Here is a 23,043-nt window from a genome sequence, read left to right as displayed (position 1 = left end):
GGAGCCTGGTGGGTTGTAGTCCACGGGGTCTCAAAGAGTCAGACACAACTGAGCATGCATGCATACTTGATTTTGCTTTCTTTCATGTGACTTAATTGAGGCATAAATTTAAATCACATTTACATAAGATACAACTATATATGATTCAGTTGAGAAAGAGTGGTGAATATAGGCACCAGAGAACCTAGCCCTGCACATTCTGTAGAAACACAGCATTCTCAACTTCAATGTTTGTGGACTATATAGAGTAATGCTTCCCCAGGCTTCCCAGGTGGCAAAATGGTAAAGAATCTGCCTTGCCAATGCAGCCGATTCAAGAGACATGGGTTCAATCCCTGAATGAGATGGACCTCCTGGAATAGGAAATGGCAACCTGTTTCAGTATTCTTGCCTGAAAAGTCCCATGGACAGAGGAGCCTGGTGGGCTACTGTTCTTGGGGTCACAAAGAGTCGGACATGACTGAGTGACTGAGCGCACACATAGATAGCTTCCCCAGTAGAAGAACTGACCATATACCGTCAGCAGTACTCAGAGGACTCTAAATATGAAAAACAGCAATAAGATTCTAAATAAGGACAAAAGGAATCTGGGAATATTGTATTAGGTGATAACCAGAATGTCTACGTTTAAAATGTGTCTTCAATTCAGAAAATTTATTCATTTCCTCCTTTGCATTTCATTAAATACTAATTTCCTCAATAGTGCACTTTAAGCCAAATTTGTTTGTATTCATCTGTGTATTTGTGTGTATGTGTGTGTGCGCACACGCATGGGTGCCTGGTGTCAGTTCTTGTGTTTATGTGTGTGTGTGTGTCTGTATGCTGAATGTCTTAATTTCAAATACATAATTTTTAATAAATTTGAATTTTCTTCCTGTGTTTTTCACATGAGATTTACACTTTTTCCATTTTATTTTACAGAAGAACTTCAGCACAAATTTGGTAATATATCCCTAACATCCTTGTATGCCAAAACACTTGAAAATGGCTGCATTACTGATGTTTTTAAAATTTCCTGCCACCCCTCTGATATGCCATTGATTGCCTCACTTTTCTCTCGCATATCTACTCTTCTAACCTGAATTGCTTGTGACTTCTCCCCTATGTTCTCTCGTTTTGCTTTTTTTTTCCCCCAACAATAGTAATTTTACTTTTTCTTTCTTTTCATTGACACAATTCTAAATTTGAGAAACTGCAAATTCTTTTAACAGTGTGTAGAGGAGTTCTCTATCTTATGGAAATTTCAATGTCTCTACATTTCTTAGTTCTGAATTTTTATGCAGAAAGAATCAGAACTTATTGTTTACTTTAGGTTTCTTTCTTTAAGTTTCTTAAAGTTTGTTTCATAAAACACCAATATATCCATTTAAAGATTAATATCCTCTTTTTAAATGACATTTTAATTATACTTTTTATTTAAAAGGAAACAATTTAAGGATATATCTCTTTAATTTATGCAATGGCTTCAGCCTTCATGCAATGGCTGCTACAGCTAGTGTTTTGTGCAAAGGGTGTTGTTTTATCTTTGTTTTGTCATATCTTTTTAACCAATTGTTGTCTATAATGAGTCTGCGCTTCCATTTTACTCTGAAAAGGTGATCAAAGTAAGATGTGGGGGTGGGGGGGTTTGGCATGAGTTAAAACAGAAACTCACCAAAAACAGGTCATAGCATCACCGTTTGAGGAAAATGTGACTATAGGTGTCTGAGAATCAATCCCTGAATTTTCTATGGAAGCATGCGTTTGGTATTCTCTACTTCACTGTGGATGATTTGTACAACATAGCTATAACATTGAGGGAATTATTTATTTTATGTAGCAGCCAAAGAACTTATTAAAAGCAACCAGCTGAATACTGGTACCCCAAGAAATGTCCAAAAGATCAAGAATGTTTTTAATAGATCACAGACACAACTAATGGTCGAAAATTTTGGATAAGACAGTGAGTTTACTGCTTTTCTTCTATTAATTTTAACAAATATTCTCAGCTGCCAAACTCTGTTGGTACACACAGGTGTGTGTGTATGTGTGTGTGTGTGTTTACCTACATCCTGGTTCCTTTAAGGATGCATGTGAAATTTTCACTAACTTTACATTTCCCCTGTTTCTGTCCCATGAATTGACATGGACCTTCCCATTGTATTTTTCAGATGATCTTCAGAAAAAATGTGGTAAATTTCCCTGATAATCTTTATACTCCAATAAACCTCTAGAGGGAGCTCAGTGGTAAAGAATCTACCTGAAATGCAGGAGATCCCTGGATCCTGGTTCGATCCTTGAGTCTGGAAGATCCCCTGGAGGAGGGCATGGCAACCCACTCCAGTTTTCTTGCCTGCAGAATCCCATGGACAGAGGGCCTGGTGGGCTACTGTCCATAGAGTCACAAAGAGTCAGACACAACGAAGTGACTTAGTACTCACACACACACAAACCTCTAAAGGATCCCTTTCTTTAAGCCTTTCACACTTCCTCTCTTGTTATCTATATGCCAATGTTGGCACACCCTTATCTTGGATGTCAGCATTTCTCTGCCAATTATTTGTTTATAAAATCACCCATATGAAATTCTCTCCTCTTTACTTCCCCTACAATTAAATCTTGCCCAATCTAACTTTTTGTTCATTTCATATATTATTTCTCTATAAACATAGTCTGCTTCTATTATCCAAAATCTTGCCAGAGTTTCATATGGATTTTTGAGGTGAAGAGAATGAGACTGATGGGGACTTGGTTTTATAATATATATATATATATATAGGCTTCCCTGATGGCTTAGACAGTAAAGAAACAGCCTGAGATGCAGGAGACCTGGGTTTGATCCCTGGTTTGGGAAAGTCCCTGGAGAAGGGAAAGGCTACCCACTCCAGTATTCTTGCCTGAAGAATTCCATGGACAGAGGAGCTCGGCGGGCTACAGTCCAAAGAGTGGGACACAACTGAGAACTAACACACACACTTATATATATTCTGGGAAATGGCCATTAACTTACTAAATCTCTCATGTGTTTCTGGTTCAGGAGCCATTGCCATGCAATTGATAGCTCTGTGAACCATATGAGATGATCTATTCTACAAACTTGTTGAGTGACACATTTCCATCCATTTTCCTTTCAAAGACTCTATAAATTCAAATGTAACTCAGTGAATAATTTGGGGCTTTAGGCTCACCTTGCACTGCTCTGATCATTTACTAGCATATTCTCTAGGTACACATATATTTTGGATACTGTTTCCTGAGTTTTAATTATTCCATACCTCAGTAACTGTAATGTCTTTTCATCAGATTATTTGCACACAATTAGGAAAATCTGCAAGTACCTTATGTGCTTGTAGAAGGAGCTTACATATTAAGGGGAGTTCATCTATAACATATTAGTCTATTTTGAAATTTCATGCAAAGGCATGAGAGGCTACAGTTTTAGAAAACTCCTAAGAAATGGTTTATACTCACTACTAAAGCCGTTAAAAGTTCAACATCCTTCTTTTGCTGATAATTCACAATTATATTTTTGTTAAGATTGAATGGAATTAAGAAATTTATCTCTTAAATATAGGGAACAGGCTTCATAAGACTACTGCTACAGATTTAGATAGATGGGTGCTTTCACTGAAGGTTTCCTCATGACATCTTAAGTACCTGATTCATGCATAGGGGCAGGACTGCAGTGTATTCAGAAGAAAAAAGGAGGTCAGTAAATGAGGAATGATTATTATTGTTCAATCCAAAAGGAGCTCTGTTCCTCTTTCTCTCCTTGTGTCATTGCCCATATATATATTTTTTTCATTTTGCACCAAGAGTTGGTGGGAATGGAATACAACATTGCCTCTGGTTGACCAAGTATCCTTTGGAAATAAGTGCTTCCAATTCTCAAAATATTAGTCATTTTGAACCATGGGGTGAACTAAGAAAAGACTCCAAGTTGCCAAAATATAGTTATTATAAAGTAGTAAAATTCTTTGGATAATTTTATTTCATTTTATACCAAAGAAATAGACTCCTTAAAAATCTATCATCCTTCCTTTTTAATGACATTTCCCAGTTACAATTTTATTTTCAAAGGGAATGATGTTTAGGATTGTATTTCTTTCATGCATGTAGGTATATTAACAGGACTACTACAATAGAACCAATGCAATACCAATGATGCATACTCTTTATCCAGAGGAAGTCCTGTTCTACCTCCTCCTTTTGTGTAATTTTTGTTTTCAGTTCCTTTTTCACCAGCAAGTAAACTGAAGTCAATAAAATGTTCTTCCTATGGGTGAAAAGGCCTTTGGATGGTATGGAGTCAATTCTCAGAAATGTCAGGTTGGGCCATAGAGTAAAGTATGGAAGTGTTTGAAATGTTGGCCATTGTCTCTTACTTACATTGGGCTCTTTTTTGGGATGAGTTCTTTTTCCTGTTATTTTATCAATAATTATGAAGAGGAAAATAGCAAGTCCCATTCTTGTATTTCTCTGTGAATCTAGTTACAGTCTCATTCTTTTCTCATACCTTTGTCTTCAGGTATGCTTTGGAGGGCTTCCCTGTTGTCTCAGACAGTAAAGAATCAAACTCCAATATTGGAGACCTGAGTTCTCTCCCTGGGTTCAAAAGATCCCCTGGAGAAGGGCATGGCAACCCACTCTAGTATTCTTGCCTAGAGAATCCCCATTGACAGAGAAGCCTGGAGGGCTACAGTTTATGGGGTTGCAAAGACCAGGACATGACTGAGCGACTAAGCACAGCAATGCTTTTGAAGTGGTGGAATATTCACAGAAAACTGTGAAAGTTTTGTCCAATATGTGCCCAAAATATTTGATTTCAGCCCCCCACTACTTGTGTTCATTGCTTCATTTTCTTGTTTCACATGATCTAATTAAGATGAGCTTCTTGTCAACATGAATTGTAATAGAAACTCATAAAATATGAGGTTATATTGTGGCATCCATTGACAAAAATTGTTGTGAATAGTTACCCAGCAATTAAAAGCCTATGGCTTCTCAAGGAGCAGTGGTTCAGGATACTCTGATTCAGTGTATATGGTGACTTTATATAATGGAGTGACAATAAAATGACAATTGATGATATATTTCCTGCTGCTGCTAAGTCGCTTCAGTCGTGTTCGACTCTGTGCGACCCCATGGACTGCAGCCTACCAGGCTCCTCCATCCATGGGATTTTCCAGGCAAGAGTACTGGAGTGGGGTGCCATTGCCTTCTCCCACAATATATTTAGTAGCAGTCAATAAACCTATTAGAGCAAGCATACTGAATAATTAAAGCCTGAATCATGTCAAGTGGCACTATGAACATGTGGAAAAGTTAACTACCAAAAATATTATCCAAAAAAAATTTTTGCTTCAGAAAATTCTCTTATTTTATTCCTTTTACTCTCTCTCTTTTTTTTTTTTTTAGAATATACTCTGGGTAGAAGAGAGCAGCTTTTTTCAGCCACTGTGGGTATGTTTATGTCTTTGTGCTCAGTGTTGTCTGTATACATATGTGTGTGTATGTTTTTATGTATATCCCAATACCTTGACCATTGCATTCAGAGGTTTCCAATTTTTTATTTTCTTTCATGTGTGTTTCCATGGTATTTACATAAGTTTTCCATTTCATTTTTCAGATAATATTTGTGAAAAACTTGGTAAGCTTCTCTGCAAAATCTTTGTTCCTTTAACTTGTTAAGGACTACCCCATTGGTGTCTATAACAGTCCACACCCTTTCTTCTCTATGCTTTCCATTGGCTCTCCTTCTCCTCCTGGATGTTAAATCTTGGATATGAACTTCTCTGATTAATTTCCTCTTATTGTTGTTCTTTTTGGTTCCACCATTCTTATTTCATCTTTTTTCTACTGTTGTTCTTAGGATCTATACCTTTTATTTCCTATAATAATGGGTTTGGTTCTCTTCCAGAGAGTTTTCTATAATACATTATGAATTTTTTGAGATGAAGGCTATGAGATCAATAGGTCCATGGTTTCCACTCTCACATTCTTTCTTGGAACAAGTTCATTATATTGGATCTTTCCACTTATCCAAGTTGAAAAGACCATTCCTATACTACTCAACTTTAAAACATGAAAAACTTCCAAAAGCCAAGAATGAAATTTCTCCATCTATTGTATTATCAAAAATTTTATAAATTCATTGGTCTGGAGTGTGCTTGGATCTTATTCTTTCCTGTCCTTGATTATCTTATCCACATATTCCCAGTTATACTACAGCTACATTCCAAAATTTTTTTTAGCTTTTTCCCTTTCCATCTATAGTAAATATTCTCTGTACTTTTGCATTTTTATTCACACAAGTTTCATTCTTCACACTAAAATATCTTTTCAATGTGTGAAGAAGAACCTTAAACCTTAATGAAAGAATGTATATTACACATCTTTAATTCAGAAATTTTTATGTGAATAAGTGTTAAAGCTCTCGTCCTAGGATATTTTCAATAAAGCACTAATAAAATCATAAAATTTTTAACATCTTCCTTTTCTTTTTAATTCAAGTGTTGTTAATTTGCAGTTATATATTCATTTATACATGCTTCCCTGGTGGCTCAGATGGTAAAGAATCTGTCTGCAATGTGGGAGATCCAGATTCAATCCCTGGATCAGGAAGATCCCCTGGGGAAGGGAAAGGCTACCCACTCTAGTATTCATGCCTAGAAAATTCCATGGACATAGGAGTCTGGTAGGCTACAGTCCACGGGGTTGCAAAGAGTCAGATGTGACTGAACAACTAACACACACACACATACATTTAGATATATGTATTATATATACATTCATATTCTTTCCACCATATTTATTACCAGATACTACATATAGTTCCCTGTACTATACAGTAGGACCTTATTGTTTATTTATTTTACATAATACCTTTTTGTATCTGCTAATCCCAAACTCTTAATTTATCTCTTCTCTCCCACTCCCCTTTGGTAACCATAAGTTTATTTTCTGTATCTCTGAGTCTGTTTGTTTTGTACATAAGTTCATTTGCATAATGTTTTAGACTCTAAAGTGATATCATGCAATATTTGTCTTTCTCTGTTAGGACTTGCTTCACTAAGTATAATAATTTCTAAGTATATCCATGTTGCTGCAAATGGTGTTATTTCTTTCTTTCTCATGGCTGAGTAATATCTCATTATATATATATTATACATATGTGTATATATATATATGTATATATACAACCTTTTATTTATCTATTCATCTGTCAATGAACACTTAGTTTACTCCTTTGTCTTGGCTATTGTAAATAGTGCTTTAATGAACATTGGAGTGCATGTATCTTTTTGAGTTACAGTTTTGGCCTAGGAGTGGGATTTTTTATTTTTCAAGAAAACTCCATACCGTTCTTCATAGTGGTACACCAATTTATATTCCCACCAACAGTGTGACAGTTCCCCTTTCTCCACACCCCCTCCAGCATTTACTATTTGTAGATTTTTTGATGGCCATTCTGACTGAATTGAGGTGATATCTCATTTTAGATTTGATTTGCATTTGTCTAATAATTAGCAGCACTGAGTATTTTTTCATGTGCTTGTTGGCCATCTGTATGCCTTCTTTGCAAAAATGTCTATTTAGGTCTCCTCCCTATTTTTCGATTAGGTTGTTTTGGATTTTTACTATTAAATTGTATGAGTTGTTTGTATATTATAGAAGTTAAGTCCCTCTTGGGAAAGTCACATTGTTTGGAATTATTTTCTCTTAGTCTATATGTTGTATTTTCATTTTGTTTCCTTTGCTAAGCAAAAGCAAAGCTGATTAAGTCTAATTTGTTAAATTTTGTTTTTATTTCTTTTACCTTTATTTCTTTGACCTTAAAATATGGCTATAAGTTATGCCAGAGAATGTTTTCCCTATGTTCTCTTCTAGGAATTTTATGGTGTTATGTCTTATATTTAGGTCTTTAAGGCATTTGAGTTTATTTTTGTGTATGGTGTGAGCAAATATTCTAACTTCATTGATTTATATGGCTGTCCAGCTTTCCTAAGGCCACTTGCCAAAGAGACTGTCTTTTCCCCATTGTATATGCTTGCCACTTTTGTGGAAGATTAATTGACCATAAGTGTGCAAATTTATTTCTGGACTTTCTATTCTGTCCCATTGAACTATATGTCTGTTTTAGTGCCAACATCCTCCTTTTCAAATGATATGTCAATTATATTTTGGTTTACTGATTGAATGCAATTTGGGAACACTTATCTTTAATGTGGGTAGCAGGTTTCTTATGACTAACTGCTATAGAAAGAGTTTTTGACAAGAGTGGTACTTTTACTGTAGGTTTTTCATCACATTTTAAGTTCCTGTCTCATTAATGTAAGCTTGCTTGTCTTTTATTCTGCAAAGCTAGGTTTAATGCAATATCAGTGATTGGTAAGGCTTATCTCAGAGGAAGTACTACTCTAACTTCAGTCATGATTTCATTCCTTATATTAATTCCTGTCACACAAATGGCTCGGAGAGGTAAAACAATCTTCTCTCTCATGGGTTACATGATCTTTGGGAGCCTTTGCATCTAGTTCTTAGCAAGGTGGGTTTAGTTTTAACAAAAGAATTAACAATATGGGGAAGTCAAATTATTGTCCTTCTCTCTTCCTAACATTGTGCCTTCTTTATGTTTGAATAATTTTATTTTTATTTTTCAGATAAATATGAAGAGGAAAAAGGCAAGTACAATTAGTGTATTACTCTTTGTATCCATTCAAGTTCATCAGTTTCTTTGACATTGGTCTTCAACTCACCATGATAAATTTTCTCAACTCTAATGTACATAGAGCTTTATATACTTCTTTTTCATGGTGTTCTTATTGTAAATGAAGTCTGAAATCTTTAAGTGTAATCACCTTCCTAACTACTATTCTCTTTGGTTTGTCCCATCCCTGCAATTTATGTCCATTCATATTTCCTTTCTGCCAAGGAAATATTCTTTGTAATTTTCTAGCAAACTTCTGTAATATTTAAAATTTCAGATTTGAAAACTTTTTTAAGATAGCGCCAATCATTTCATTTTAAAAGTCCTTTCTTAAAAGCTCTGGGGTAATCTTATTTGAATCCCCAGGATCAACCTCGAGTCACTTGGACCAGGGGGACCAAAGAGACTTTGGTGTCTCTGCTCAGGGAAGTTGCAGTGAGCATCAGGGCATGCTGTGCTCCCAGGATGGGTATTTTGGAGATGACAGGTTTCTTATCTTGGCCTCCTGAGCCCTGTGTAAGTCTCCTGTAGGGCCTCGTGCAGTCCAGTCGTTGGTAGAAAGTCAGCTTTCCTGTGTTCCTGGTGGTATTGTTGTGATGTCCATTCAAGAGAGACCCCTGGGCCCACTATTCAGTTTAGTTCAGTCGGTCAGTCTTGTCTAACTCTTTGCAACCCCACGAATCGCAGCACACCAGGCCTCCCTGTCCATCACCAACTCCCGGAGTTCACTCAAACTCATATCCATCAAGTCGGTGATGCCATCCAGCCATCTCATCCTCTGTCGTCCCCTTCTCCTCCTGCCCCCAATCTCTCCCAGCATCAGAGTCTTTTCCAATGAGTCAACTCTTCGCATGAGGTGGCCAAAGTACTGGAGTTTCAGCTTTAGCATCATTCCTTCCAAAGAAATCCCAGGGCTGATCTCCTTCAGAATGGACTGGTTGGCTCTCCTTGCAGTCCAAGGGACTCTCAAGAGTCTTCTCCAACACCACAGTTCAAAAGCATCAATTCTTCAGTGCTCAGCTTTCTTCACAGTTCAACTCTCACATCCATACATGACCACTGGAAAAACCATAGCCTTGACTAGACGAACCTTTGTTGGCAAAGTAATGTCTCTGCTTTTGAATATGCTATCTAGGTTGGTCATAACTTTTCTTTACTGACTGGGAAATGGTTCTTTTTTTTTTTTTTTTTAAATGATTTTTGAGTACTGGTTTTTTAGACCATTACCTCAGTACATTTAAAAAACTTAAGTCAGCATTGTCTTCCAGTATTAAAGTCACCCCTCACCTCTGTGTTGAACTAAGGTGTCAGTCAATACGAAGGAATAGAACATCCACCCTGAACCAATTCCATTATGTGTAAATTCATGCTATTTTAAATTGTATGTATTCTGATAAGCAGACGAACTTAGATTTAAAATTCTTAAAAGCACATTTATTGTAATAAGAATTGTTATGTATTAATACTGCAGTTTTCAATAAAGATTGACTGGCAAAAAAATTTCTTTCTTGACTTTAGTATTTCATTTCCCTTCTTTCATGTGACTTTATTGAAGCATGAGTTAAAATTATATTCGTATAAAATACAGTTATGCATGAAGCTGTTGAGAAAACACAGTGACTACATCTGTAATCTACAGGTCTTACAGGAGCAATAGTTCAGCATTGTTCACTTTAGTGTTTGTGGATTATATATAGCAGAGCTTTCTCAATATAAGTATTGAGTATTCATCATTAGCCAAATCATAAAACTCATTAAAGATAAAAAACTGAATAATTAAAAACTAAGATCAAGGAGATTACTAAAAATTGTGTCAAGTAATTACCAGAGCTATGGTTCTTAAAATGTTTCTTTAAATTGCAAAACTTATTCATGCCTTCTGCTTTGTTTCACTAAAAGCTACTTTATCCTCAAAAGGGTACTTTGATCCGAGTTCGTCAGCATTTATCTGAATGTGACTGAATGAGTATCTATGATTTCTTGAGTTTGTGTTTATCTACATCCTAATGATTTTAATGTTAAATACAATTTTTTCAATAAATTCAAATTTTCTTCCTGTGTCTTTCCATAGATTGACATTGATTTTCTTCATTTTATTTTTCAGAAGATCTTCAGCACAAATTTGGTAACATATCTTTGACATCCCTTTATGCCTAAAATACTTGAAAATGACTGATTTCCTGATGTTTTTAAACATTTCCACCATTCTATCAATATGCCATTCATTGCCTCACTCGTCTGCATGTCTACACTTCAAACCTGAATCTTTACTTATAGATTTCTCCTCTTCTTTTCTCTCCTTTGTCCTTTCAAAGTTTATATATATTCCAATAACATTCAAAGATCAAGGGCTATTTTTCCACCTATTTTGAACTTATTATACAAATGTTCTTGAGCATACATGGATTTCATATGTAAGTTTCTGGAATTTTTTAAATTTCCAACAATAATAACTCTATTTTCTCTTTTAATTAACACTGTTGTTGATTTAAGAAACTGCAATTCCTTTTACTGATACGTAGGAGTATTCTTTATCTTATAGAAAGTTCAATTTCTCTACATCTCTCAGTTCTGAATTTTTATACAGAAAAGACCAGAACCTATTGCCTGCAATGTTTCCTAAAGCTTATTTCATAAAACACTAATTTATCCAATTAAGATAAATATCTTCTTTTTAAATTATAGTTTCAGCCATATTTTTGTTTTCAGAGGGAATAGAATTTAGGGATATATTACTTTAATACAGGTTAATGGCTACTATGGCTAATGCTGTTTTATCATTGGATTCTCATCTCTTTTAAATTAATTCTCACCCATAATGAGTCTGGGTTTTCATATTATTCTGAAAAGGTGACTTAAAATAAGATATGGTTCATTTTGGCAGAAGTTAAAATAGAAACTCAACAAAAACAAGTCATGACATCACTGTTTCATGAAAATGTTTATAAAGGTATCTGAGCACCAATCCCTGAATCTTCTCTGGAAGCATGGGTTCAGAATTCTCTACTTCACTATTTGTGGATACTTTGTACGAAATAGCTACAATCTAAAAGAAATTTATTATTTCTTTTTCCTAGCAGCCAAAAACAGAATTCTAGTATCCCATGTAATGTACAAATAAGAAAAATTTTAAAAGATCACTGACACAACCAATAACCCTATAATGCTTGCACAAGGCAGTAACATTGCTCCTTTTCCTTGTAGTAAATTTTGACCAGTGTGCTCAGCTTTCAGACACAGTTGGTATATGTGTGTGCCTGCACATAGGTGTGTTTGTGTATGTCTGTGTTTATATGAATCCTGGTATGTTCATCTTTGCATATGAATTTTTCTCTGCTTACAAGTTTTTTCACTGTTTCTGTGCCATGGTATTGACAAGAACTTTTCCATTGTATCTTTCAGATGACCTTCAGAAAAAGTGGGGTAAATTTCCCTGACAATCTTTCTGCTTCAGTAACCCTCTAGATGGTCACTTTCTCAGCACCTATACTTTCCAGTCTCTTAAACTATATACCGGCTGTTGATCCCCCTACTATGGGATGTCGACCCATTCTTACCCAATTAGTTTATAAAATCAATCATATGGAGTTCTCACTTATTCTCTTTCCTTGCCCTTAAACATTGCCCAATTCTACTTTTTTTTTTCATTTAACATATTGTCTTTATACAAACATTGTTTCCAACAATCATTAGAGCCTTACGAGAATTTCATTATGAATTTTTTGATGTGAAAGCAATGACATTGATGGGAACTTGCTTTACATCATATAATTTGTTTTCCGGAAAATGGCTACTATGTTACTACTTATCTCATGTATTTCTAGTTCAGGGACATTACTACTATACAGTCGATACCTCCAAAACCTTATGAAATGAGCTAAGTCTACAAACTTGCTAGTGACACACCTCCATCCATTCTTCTCTCAAACTGTGTAAACGCAAATGTAACTCTTGGAATACTTTGGGTTTGAGACTCCCTTTCACCTGTTCAGATTATTTACTCACATATTCTCTAGGCATACATATATTTTAAATACTATTTTCCAAGTTTAAATTATTTCAAACTGAAGTAATTGTGATGTAATTTCACTACTTTATTTGGACATGATGGGAAAAATTGAAATGCCTTAAATGTTTATAGGGGCTTTATATATTAAGGGGATTTCATTTATAACATTCTAGTCTATTTTGAAATTTCATGTGACTGGCCTGAGAGGCTAAGTCTTAGAATACTCCTAAGAGATGGTTAATAACTCACTGCTAAAGCCAATAAAAGTTTAACATCCTTCTTTCATTAATGATATTTACAATTATATTTTTGTTAAAGACTGAATGGAATTAAGGAATATATCTCTTTCACACATAGACCAGGATTCAAACAAGTACTGCTAAAGATATAGATTTAGATAGAAGAGTACTTTCATTGTAGCTTCTTCATGACTTGAATATGGGAAGAACTGCATTCTATTCTTAAAAATAAAAAAGAGGGGCCAAGGAAAGATGAAAGACTGTTACTGTTTATCTCAGAGATTTCCTATTCTAATTCCTCTCTTTGTATCATCTCCCATCTATGTTCATTTTGCACCAAAATTTCCATGGGAAAAAAATACATTACCTATAATTGGCAAGATGTCTTTTGGAAATTGGTGCCTTTAGATCTAAAAATACTGGTCATTTGGAACCATGGGCTATTCTTTTGCTTTATACTTCATTAAGTCCTTAAAATTTTCCTCCTTTTCTGATGACATTTTTCAATTATGATTTTGCTTTCAAAGGAAATGCTTTTAGGATTATATTTATTTGATATATGTAGCAGGATTTCTCTGACTACTGTAACATGTCATTTGGACAGAGAAGTAATTGTGCTCTTATTTCTTCACCTCATTTTAGGTAAGTCTCTTAAGTATGATTGTGGGTGTGCAGTTGATTCTGAGAAGCAAAAGTCTCAGTGAAACACCAGTGACAGATGCAGTTTTCCAAGAGGAATTCCTATGCTACCGCCTCCCATGGTGTCATATACCTTCTGATTCCATTTTGAACCAGTAGGAAAATGGAAATCAATAAAACTTTCACTGATTGGTGATATGACCTCCAGATGACATGGAGTCAATACTCAGAAATATGAGTCAGGTTGAGCCAAATAGTAAAATATAGAAGAGTTTGAAATTTTGGCCCTTGTTCCTTCTTCACATCAGAACCTCAACTGGAATGAATTTTCAGTTCTTTTTCCTGTTAATTTATATGAAATACGAAGAGGAAAATGTCAGTCTTATCCTTTTATCATATCTTTATCTTCAGGTCTCTATGACCATCTTCCTCAAATCCAACATTTGCATATTTTTACATAGTCTGTCTCATTATCCAATCTTTCCAACTGAAATTCATCATCTTTATTTTTCACTCAGTTTCTTCCATCATAATTTCTTGGCTTTGTCCTGTCCATTCAACTGGCACAAACAGACACTTTCTGCCATATACATTTTATTAATCATATACTTCTGAAGCGATGGAATGTTCAAGGACTGGTGTGAAAGTTTTGTCCAACATGTGCCCTGGATATTTGATTTCAACTCCCTCATTACTTGTGTTCATTGCTTCATTTGTTGTTTCACGTGATCTAATTAAGATGAGCATCTTTTCAACATGAATTGTAATAAAAATTCACAAAATATAAGGTTATGTTGTGACACCTATTGACAAAAATGTTGTAAATCATTATCCAGGAATTAAAATCCTGTGGTTTCTTGAGGAGGAGTGGTTCAGGATACTCTGATTCAGTGTTTGTGGTGATTTTATATAATGGAGCTACAACAAAATGAGAGTTAGCAGCATATATTTAATAGCAGCCAATAAACCTATTAGAGCAAGCATACTGAATAATTAAAACCTTAATTATGTCAGATGACACTATGAGCATGTGGAAAAGTTAACTACCAAAAATACTATTCCAAAAAGTCTTATCCATTCAGAAAATTCTCTTTGTTCATTTTTATTTCTTTCTTTTTTGTAGCACATAATCTGGATAGAATGGAGAAGCTTTCAGCTACTGTGGGTGTGTTTACATTTGTGCTTGATATTGTCTGTGTGTGTGTGTGTGTGTGTGTGTGTATGCTTTTATCTGCATCTCAATACTTTGGCCATTGCATTCAGATTTTTCAAAAATTTTATTTTTCTTTGTATGTGTTTCCATGGTATTTACAAGAGTTTTTTTATTTTATTTTTTTTTTTTTTTTTTTTTTTCAAAAGGCTGATTTATTTTTATCCTGTTTAAAATTTTACTGGCAATTTCTAGTTGTAAAACATCTGTGCTAGAAAATGTGACAAACATAATTTTTGTTAATTACAAGTTGCAAAGTGTTGTTGATGTTGTTTAATACATGATCAATTTTTGTAACTGTTTCAAAGCAAGTTGGAAAAGAGGTGCGTTTTTTTTTGTTTGTTTGTTTACAGATTATATTTTTCAGCCCTTCCTTGCACATTTTATTTGTATATCATTTAAATTCTTTATGCAGTTATTTACCTCTTCATCTGCTTCTGTGTTCTTCATTTAACAAAATCTAAAGCACCTTGTTTAAAGAGTTTTTTTATTTTATTTTTCAGATGATATTTGTGAAAAACTTGGTAAGATCCTCTGAGAAATCTTTGCTCCTTTAACTCTTTAAGGACTACATCTTTGGTGTCTGTAACAGTCCCCACCCTTTCTTCTCTGTGCCCTCCATTAGCTCTCCTTCTCGTGAATGTTCACTCTTGAATTTGAACTTCTCTCTTAATTTCCTCCCGTCGTTGTTCCTTTTTTGCCCACCATTTCATCTTTTTTTGTTGTTGTTCTCATATCCTATACCTTTTCTTTCCTATAACAATGGGTTTGTCTGTCTTCAGAGACTTTCTGTAATGCATTATGAATTTTTTGAGATGAAAGCAATGAGATTAACAGGTCCATGATTTTCATTCTCTCTTTTTGGGGCTGGTCTATATAGGATCTTTTCATTTATCCAAGTTGAAAAAGCCATTACTGTGCTACTGTGGTGGTCTTATCTCAGAGAAAGTCCTACGCTAACATTAGTCCTGATTCCATTCCCTATATTAATTCCTTTTGTACAAATGGCTGGGCAGAGATAAAACAATCTTCCCTCTCATGGGTTGCATATACTTTGGAAGTTTGGTTACAGTTCTTAGAAAGGTGCATCCAGTTTTAACAAAAGAATAAGCAATGTGAAGAATTCAAATTATTATCCTCCTTCTTCCTAACACTGTGCCTTCATTATGTTTCAATAACTTTATATTATTTTTTTTTCAGATAAGTGTGAACATGACAAAGGCAAGTCCTATTATTATATTATACTCTGTGCCTACTCAAGTTTCATGTGTTTCATTGACATTGGTTTTCAGTTCTCCATGATCACCTCCTTCAACTCCAATGTACGTAGAACTTTATGTCACTTTTTTGTCATGCAGTTTTTGCTTTTTCATGATGTCTGTAATTCTTAGATGTTATTCAGTTTCCTCATTACTTTTTCTTTGGTTTGTCCTGTCCTTGCCATTTATGCACATATATGTTACCTTCTTCAAGGAGTATTAGGAGTAATCTTTTAGCAAGGTTTAGTCATTTTAAAATTTTCTGATTTGAAAGTTTTTCCAAGATGAAAGTGAAAGTGAAGTTGCTCGGTCGTGTCCGACTCTTTGTGACCCCATGGACTGTAACCTACCAGGGATTTTCCAGGCAAGAATACTGAAGTGGGTTGCCATTTCCTTCCCCAGGGGATCTTCCTGACCCAGGGATCGAACCCAGGTCTCCCGCATTGCAGGCAGACGCTTTAACCTCTGAGCCACGAGGGAAGCCCATAGTTTGCATCATTTAATTTAAAATTCCTTCCTTGACATTAATACTTCATTTGCCTGATACACATGAACTTACAAAACAGAAAGAGATTCACAGACTTGGAGAATGAACCTATGGTTGACGGTGGGAGGAAAGTGGAGAAGGGGTAGTTGGGGAGTTTAGGATGGATATGTATACACTGCTATGTTTAAAATGGATAGCCAACAAGGACCTACTGTATAGCTATACAGTATGGAACTCTACTCAATGTTATGTGGCAGCCTGGATGGGAGAGGAGTTTGGGGGAGAATTAAAACATGGCATGTATGGCTGTGTGTCTTTGCTGTTCATCTGAAGCTGTCACAACATTGTCAATCAGCTGCTGTTGCTGCTGCTGCTGCTGCTAAGTGGCTTCAGTCATGTCCAACTCTGTGCGACCCTATGGACAGCAGCCCACCAGGCTCCTCTGTCCACGGGATTCTCCAGGCATCAGCTATACCTCAATATAAAACAAAAAGTTTAAAAGTAAAAACAAACAAAAAGTTTTATTTTCCTTTCTTTCATGTGACCTTATTGAGACATGAGTTAAAACCATATTCACATAAAATACAGTTATATATGTTTCAGTTGAGGGAAATGGTGATAGAGGCCCCCTTGACCTTCACCCTGCACATTCTCTAGGAACTCAGCACTCTGTATATACATCAGTGTTTGTGGATTATATATAGTTTCCCCAACAGAAGTGACCATATAAGCAGCAGTCAGAGGACACTCTAAAGATGAAAAACTGAGCAACAAAATTCTAAATAAGGACAAAAGGAATCTGGAAAAATTGTATTAGTAGTTATCAGAATCTCTGTTTTTAAAAATGTGTCCTTGATTCAGAAAATGTATTCATCTCCACCTTTGTGTTTCATTTAATACTCGTTTCTTCAATAATGCACTTTAAACCAAATTTGTTCACATTGTCTGTGTATTTGTGTGTTTTTGTGAGTGTGTATGTGTCTTCCTGGTGTGAGTTCTTGCATTTATGTGTGTGTGTCTGTATCCTAAATGCTTTAATTTTAAATACATGCTTTTTAATAAATTTAAATTTTCTTCCTGTGTTTTCCCCATGAGATTTACACTGATTTTTCCTTTTTATTTTACAGAAGAACTTCAGCACAAATTTGGTAACATATCTCTGACATCTCTTTATACCCAAAACACTTGAAAATACATTCCTGATGTTTTTAACATTTCCCTTCATTCTTCTGATATGTCATTCACTGTCTTACTCTTTTCCTGGCTGATTACTATCCTAACTTGAATTTTTTAATATAATTTTATTTATTTTAATTGGAGCTAATTACTTTACATTTGAAAGAATAAGGAAGAGAGAAAGTAGGGGAAAGCCATTACTTTCTTTCTTCCTTGTTCTTTCAAGTGTTCTCAGGTATAATGTGTTTGACATAATTTTTTGGAATTTTAAAAATTTCCAATTGAATCTCTATTTTGTCTTTTAATTAACACAGTTGCTAATTTAAGAGACTGCAATTCCTTTTACTGATGTGTAGGAGTATTTTCTATCTTATAAAACCCAATGTCTCTACATCTCTCAGTTCTGAATTTTTAGGCAGAAAGCACCAGAAACTATTGTCTGCAATGTTTCCTAAAGTTTTTTTCATAAAACACTAATATATCCATTTAATGATTAATATCCTCTTTTTAAATGAATTTTTTGAATCATATTTTTGCTTTTAGAGGGAATAGAATTTAGAGATATATCTCTTTAACATAGGGAGTTCTGTTCAGTTCAGTGGCTCGGTCGTGTCTGACTCTCTGCGACGCCATGAATCGCAGCTCGCCAGGCCTCCCTATCCATCACCAACTCCTGGAGTTCATTCAAACTCATGTCCATCGAGTTGGTGATGCCATCCAGCCATCTCATCCTCTGTTGTCCCCTTCTCCTCCTGCCCCCAATCCCTCCCAGCAGGGTCTTTTCCAATGAGTCAACTCTTCGCATGAGGTGGCCTAATCAGCTTTAACATCAGTCCTTCCAATGAGCACCCAGGACTGATCTCCTTTAGAATGGACTGGTTGGATAGGGAGTAGCCTTCATGTAAGGGCTGCTACAGCTAGTGTTTTGCACAAAGGAGTGCTGTTTTATTTGGTTTTTCATCTCTTTTAAGCTAACTCTTGCCCATAATGAGTCTGGGTTTTCATATTATTCTGAAAAGGTGATCAAAATAAGATGTACTTCATTTTGAGATAGGTTAAAATAGAAACTTGTCAAAAACAGATCATAAATCATTGTTTCATGAAAATGTTTATACAGGTGTCTGAGAACCAATCCCTGAATTTTCTCTCAAGGTGTGAGTTCATTATTCTCTATTTCACTGCTTGGGAATACTTTATACAGCATAGCTGCAACATGAAGGGAATTGATTATTTCTTTTTCCTAGCAGCCAAAGAACTTATTAAAAGCAACCAACAGAATACTAGTATCCAATGTAATGTCCACATAGATGAAGAATAACTTTAAAAGATCACGGACAAAACTAATAGTCCTGAAATTCTTGCACAGGCAATAAGTTTATTTCTTTTACTCCTATTAAATTTTTGTTTAATTTTGTGGGCTTTCAGACACTATTATTAATAGTATAAGTGCATATGTCTGCACACATGTGTGGGGATGTGTCTGTTTGTCTGCATTTTGGTATCTTCACCTTTGCATGTGAATTTTTCACTACTTTTAAATCCCCCCGCCCGTTTCTGTGCCATAATATTGACATGGATCTTTCTTTTTTATTTTTCAGGTGACCTTCAGAAAATATGTGGTAAATTTCTCTGACAACCTTTTTACCAAAATGACCCTCTAAATGAATCCTTTCTCAATGCCTTTAATATTCCCTTTCTTTTTATCTCTATGGCAGTGTTGACCCCCTTTTCCCAGATGCTGATCCTTCCCAGTCTATTATTTGTTCATAAAATCACCCATATAAATTTCTCACTTTTTCTTTTTCCCTACCCTTACATCTTGCCCAATTCTTTTTCTTTTTTCATTTCACATAATTATACATTATATACATTATCTTCTTTCATCCAGACTGTGGTCAGTTATATTATAAATTTGGGATAAACATGATAAGATTAATGGGGACCTGGTTTTCATTATATTTTTTTTTTCTGGAAAATGCCCATTAAGTTAGTACATATCTCATATATTTCTAGTTGAGGGACCATTACTATGCAGTTGATACCACCACAAACCTTATGAGATGAGCTAAGTCTACAAATTTGCTGAGTCATGTCCCTTAATACATTGTACTTGCAAAGATTGTGTAAATTAAGATATAATTCATTGAACCATTGTGGACTTTAGGCTTACTTGCCCTGCTCTGTCCAGTTCCTAACATATTCTCTATGTTTACAGATATTTTAAATACTATTTCCCAAGTTTAAATTATTTCATACCATAGTAATTATATTATCTTTTCATTGCATTATTTGCCCACAGTTGGGGGGGGGAAATGCAAGTACCTTGTTTGTAGAAGAACTTAATATATTAATGCAAATTCACTTGTATTAGTTTATTTTGAAATTTTATGCAAATAGCAAGAGAGGCTACAGTCTTAGAATACTTTTAGTGAAAGTGAAAGTCAGTCAATTGTGTCTGACTCTTTGCAGCCCCATGGACTGTAACCCTCCATGCTCCTCTCTCAGTGGGATTCTCCAGGAAACAATACTGGAGTGGGTTGCCATTTCCTTCTCTCGGGAATCTTCCCAACCCAGTAATCGAACCCAGGTCTCCTGCATTGCAAGCAGATTCTTTACAGTGTGAGCTACCAAGGAATACTTTGAAGAGAGGATTAATGACTTAGTACTAAAACTTACATGTTTAACATCTTTCATTTACTAATGACATTCACAATTGTATTTTTGTTACAGATTAAATGGAATTAAGAAATATATATCTTTTCTTTATATCTATATCTTTAATATATGGCACAGGTTTCATAGGACTACTGCTACAGACTTAGATAGATGGGTGCTTTCACTTAAGGCTTCCTTGTGACATCTTGAGTACCTGACTCATGAATCAGGTCACATTGCCTTGGATTCTGTAAAATTAAAAGAAGGACAAATGAATGATGACAAATTATTAATTTTTAACCCAGAGGTTCTCATCCCTTCTCTACTTCCTCTCCTTGTATCATTGCCCATCCTTTTTTCATTTTGCACCAAGAGTTGGTGAGGATGAAGTACAGCATTTCTTCTGGTTAGCCAAGTGTCCGTTGGAAATGAATGCTCCCAATTCTCAAAATCATGATCATTTTGAACCATGGACTGCACTAGGAAAGGGCTATAAGTTTCCTTCCTCCTCCATCAGAATGTAGCCAACATTTGTTTCCTTTGGCTTTGTTTTTACCCCACTGACAAAATCATTAAAGGTTTAACGTTCTTGTTTTCTAAAGATATTTTCTAGTTATAAATTTGTTTTCAAAAGAAGCAGGTTTTAGGAACTTATTTTTTCATGCATGTAGCAGATTTCATGGAGTCTGGAGAAAGGGGTGATTGCCTCTTTACTTCTTCATTTCATTTTAAGGGACTCTTTTGTGTATGAGTGTGGCTTTGCAATTTATTCTGTGAAGGAAGGCCCAATGCAACGCTGATGATCACTGTTTATCATAGAGGAAGTCCTATTCTATATCCTGTCATGGTGTCATATCTCTTCTCATTTCCCTTTGCACCAGCAGGTGAATGGAAGTCAATAAAACTTTCCTCTGATTGGTGAGATGGCCTTTGGATGATATGGAGTAATTTCTCAGAAACATGGGTCAGGTTGAGTCACAGAGTAAAAATGGAAGTGTTTGAAATTTGGACCCTTTTCTCTTCCTCACATTGGGCCCTCATTTGGATGAATTTGAGTGCTTTTCCCAGTTACTTTTATTGGCTTCCTTGGTGGCTCAATGGGTAAAGGGTCTACGTACAATACAGGAGACCTGGGTTTGATCCATGGGTTGGGAAGATCACCTGGAGAAGGAAATGGCAACCCACTCCAGTATTCTTGCCTGGGAGAGTCCATGGACAGAGAAGCCTGGTGGGCTGCAGTCCATGGGGTCTCAAGAGTTGGACATAACTGAGCAGTTGAAATTTTGGCCCTTGTCTCTTCTTTACATTAGGACCTCATTTTGGGTGAATTTGAGTTTTTCCTGTTATTTTTATCAATAATTGTGAAGAGGAAAACAACAAGTTCCATTCAAGTATTTACCTGTGCGCCTAGTTATAGTTTCATCCTTTTCTCATACTTTTGTCTTCAGGTCTCTATGAATATTTTCCTCAAATCCAAAATTTGCATATTTCTATATAGTTTTTCCTGGAGGAGAAAATGCCAACCCACTCCAATATTCTTGCCTGGAGAATGCCGTGGACAGAGGAGCCTGGCGGGGTACAGTCCATGGAGTCACAAATGAGTCGAACATGACTGAGCGACTGAGCACGATGTAGTTTTGTCTCAAAATGAAAATTGACAATACATATTTAGTAGCAGCCAATGAACCTATTAGAGAAACCATACTGAATCAGTAAATCCTAAATCATGTCAAATGGTTTAATGAACATGTGGAAAAGTTAACTACTAGAAATATTACTCCTAAGAATTTTTATCCATTCAGCAAATTCACTTAGTTTTTGCTTTTTCAAATATTACTCCTAAGAATTTTTATCCATTCAGCAAATTCACTTAGTTTTTGCTTTTTCTTTCATTTTTAGTAGGAAATATCCTGGAGATAAGGGAGCAGCTTTCGGCCACTGTGGGTGCGTTTCTTTTTTGTGCCTGATGTTTTCTGCGTGTGTGTGTGTGTGTGTGTGTGTATGCTTTTGTCTGCATCCCAATACTTCAAACATTGCATTCAGATTTTTCAAAAAATTTGATTTTTCTTTATGTGTGTTTCCATGGTATTTATATGACTTTTTCCTTTTTCAGGTGATATTTGGGGAAAATTTGGTAAGATTCTCTGACAAATCTTTACTCATCTCTTTTAGAGTATCTATAAGAGTCCCCACTCTTTCATCCACATAACCACCATCAGCTCCCTTCCAAATGTACATTCTTCTTTCCCCAGGTTTTGGATATAAACGTCTCTCTTATTCACTTTTCTCCATAGTTTTTCCTCATGTTCCATCTTTTCCCATAGCATCTTTTGTTCTCATGTTCCATACTTATCCTTCCCTGTGACTTTGGCTTTATCTGTCTTCCAGAGACTTTCTATAATGTACTATGGATTTTGTGAGATGAAAGTGATGAGATTAACTGGCCCATGGTTTCCTCTCTTTCTTTCCTGGGACAAGTTCATTATGTAGGATCATTTCACTTACCCAAATTGAAGGGGCAAATACTATGCTACTGTTAATTCCCTAGTCTTTAGAAGATGAGAAGCTTTCCAATGTGATGGATAAAGTTTCTCCTTCCATTTCCCTGTCAAAGACTTCATACATTCTAATCTCATTCTTTTGTCCAGGGTGAGCTTGAGTCTCACTCTTTTATAGCTCT

General features: G+C 35.4%; 2 long non-coding RNA genes across 2 annotated transcripts; both read left to right on the top strand.

Moving 5' to 3' along the window:
- Positions 1 to 919: 919 nt before the first annotated feature.
- On the top strand, positions 920 to 22,674 carry LOC123328396. The gene is made up of 4 exons (XR_006543185.1): positions 920 to 942; positions 19,307 to 19,327; positions 22,263 to 22,307; positions 22,477 to 22,674. It is a non-coding gene; the product is annotated as an uncharacterized LOC123328396 (long non-coding RNA).
- Positions 10,794 to 16,006, top strand: LOC102406123. The gene is made up of 5 exons (XR_006543187.2): positions 10,794 to 10,814; positions 12,092 to 12,112; positions 14,700 to 14,741; positions 15,290 to 15,310; positions 15,987 to 16,006. It is a non-coding gene; the product is annotated as an uncharacterized LOC102406123 (long non-coding RNA).
- Positions 22,675 to 23,043: the final 369 nt, after the last annotated feature.

Source organism: Bubalus bubalis, chromosome 2 (assembly GCF_019923935.1).
Source record: "Bubalus bubalis isolate 160015118507 breed Murrah chromosome 2, NDDB_SH_1, whole genome shotgun sequence".
In the NCBI taxonomy this organism is placed as follows: domain Eukaryota; kingdom Metazoa; phylum Chordata; class Mammalia; order Artiodactyla; family Bovidae; genus Bubalus; species Bubalus bubalis.
Note: the sequence above shows the minus strand (reverse complement) of the source record. Positions and strands in the feature narration are given on the sequence as shown.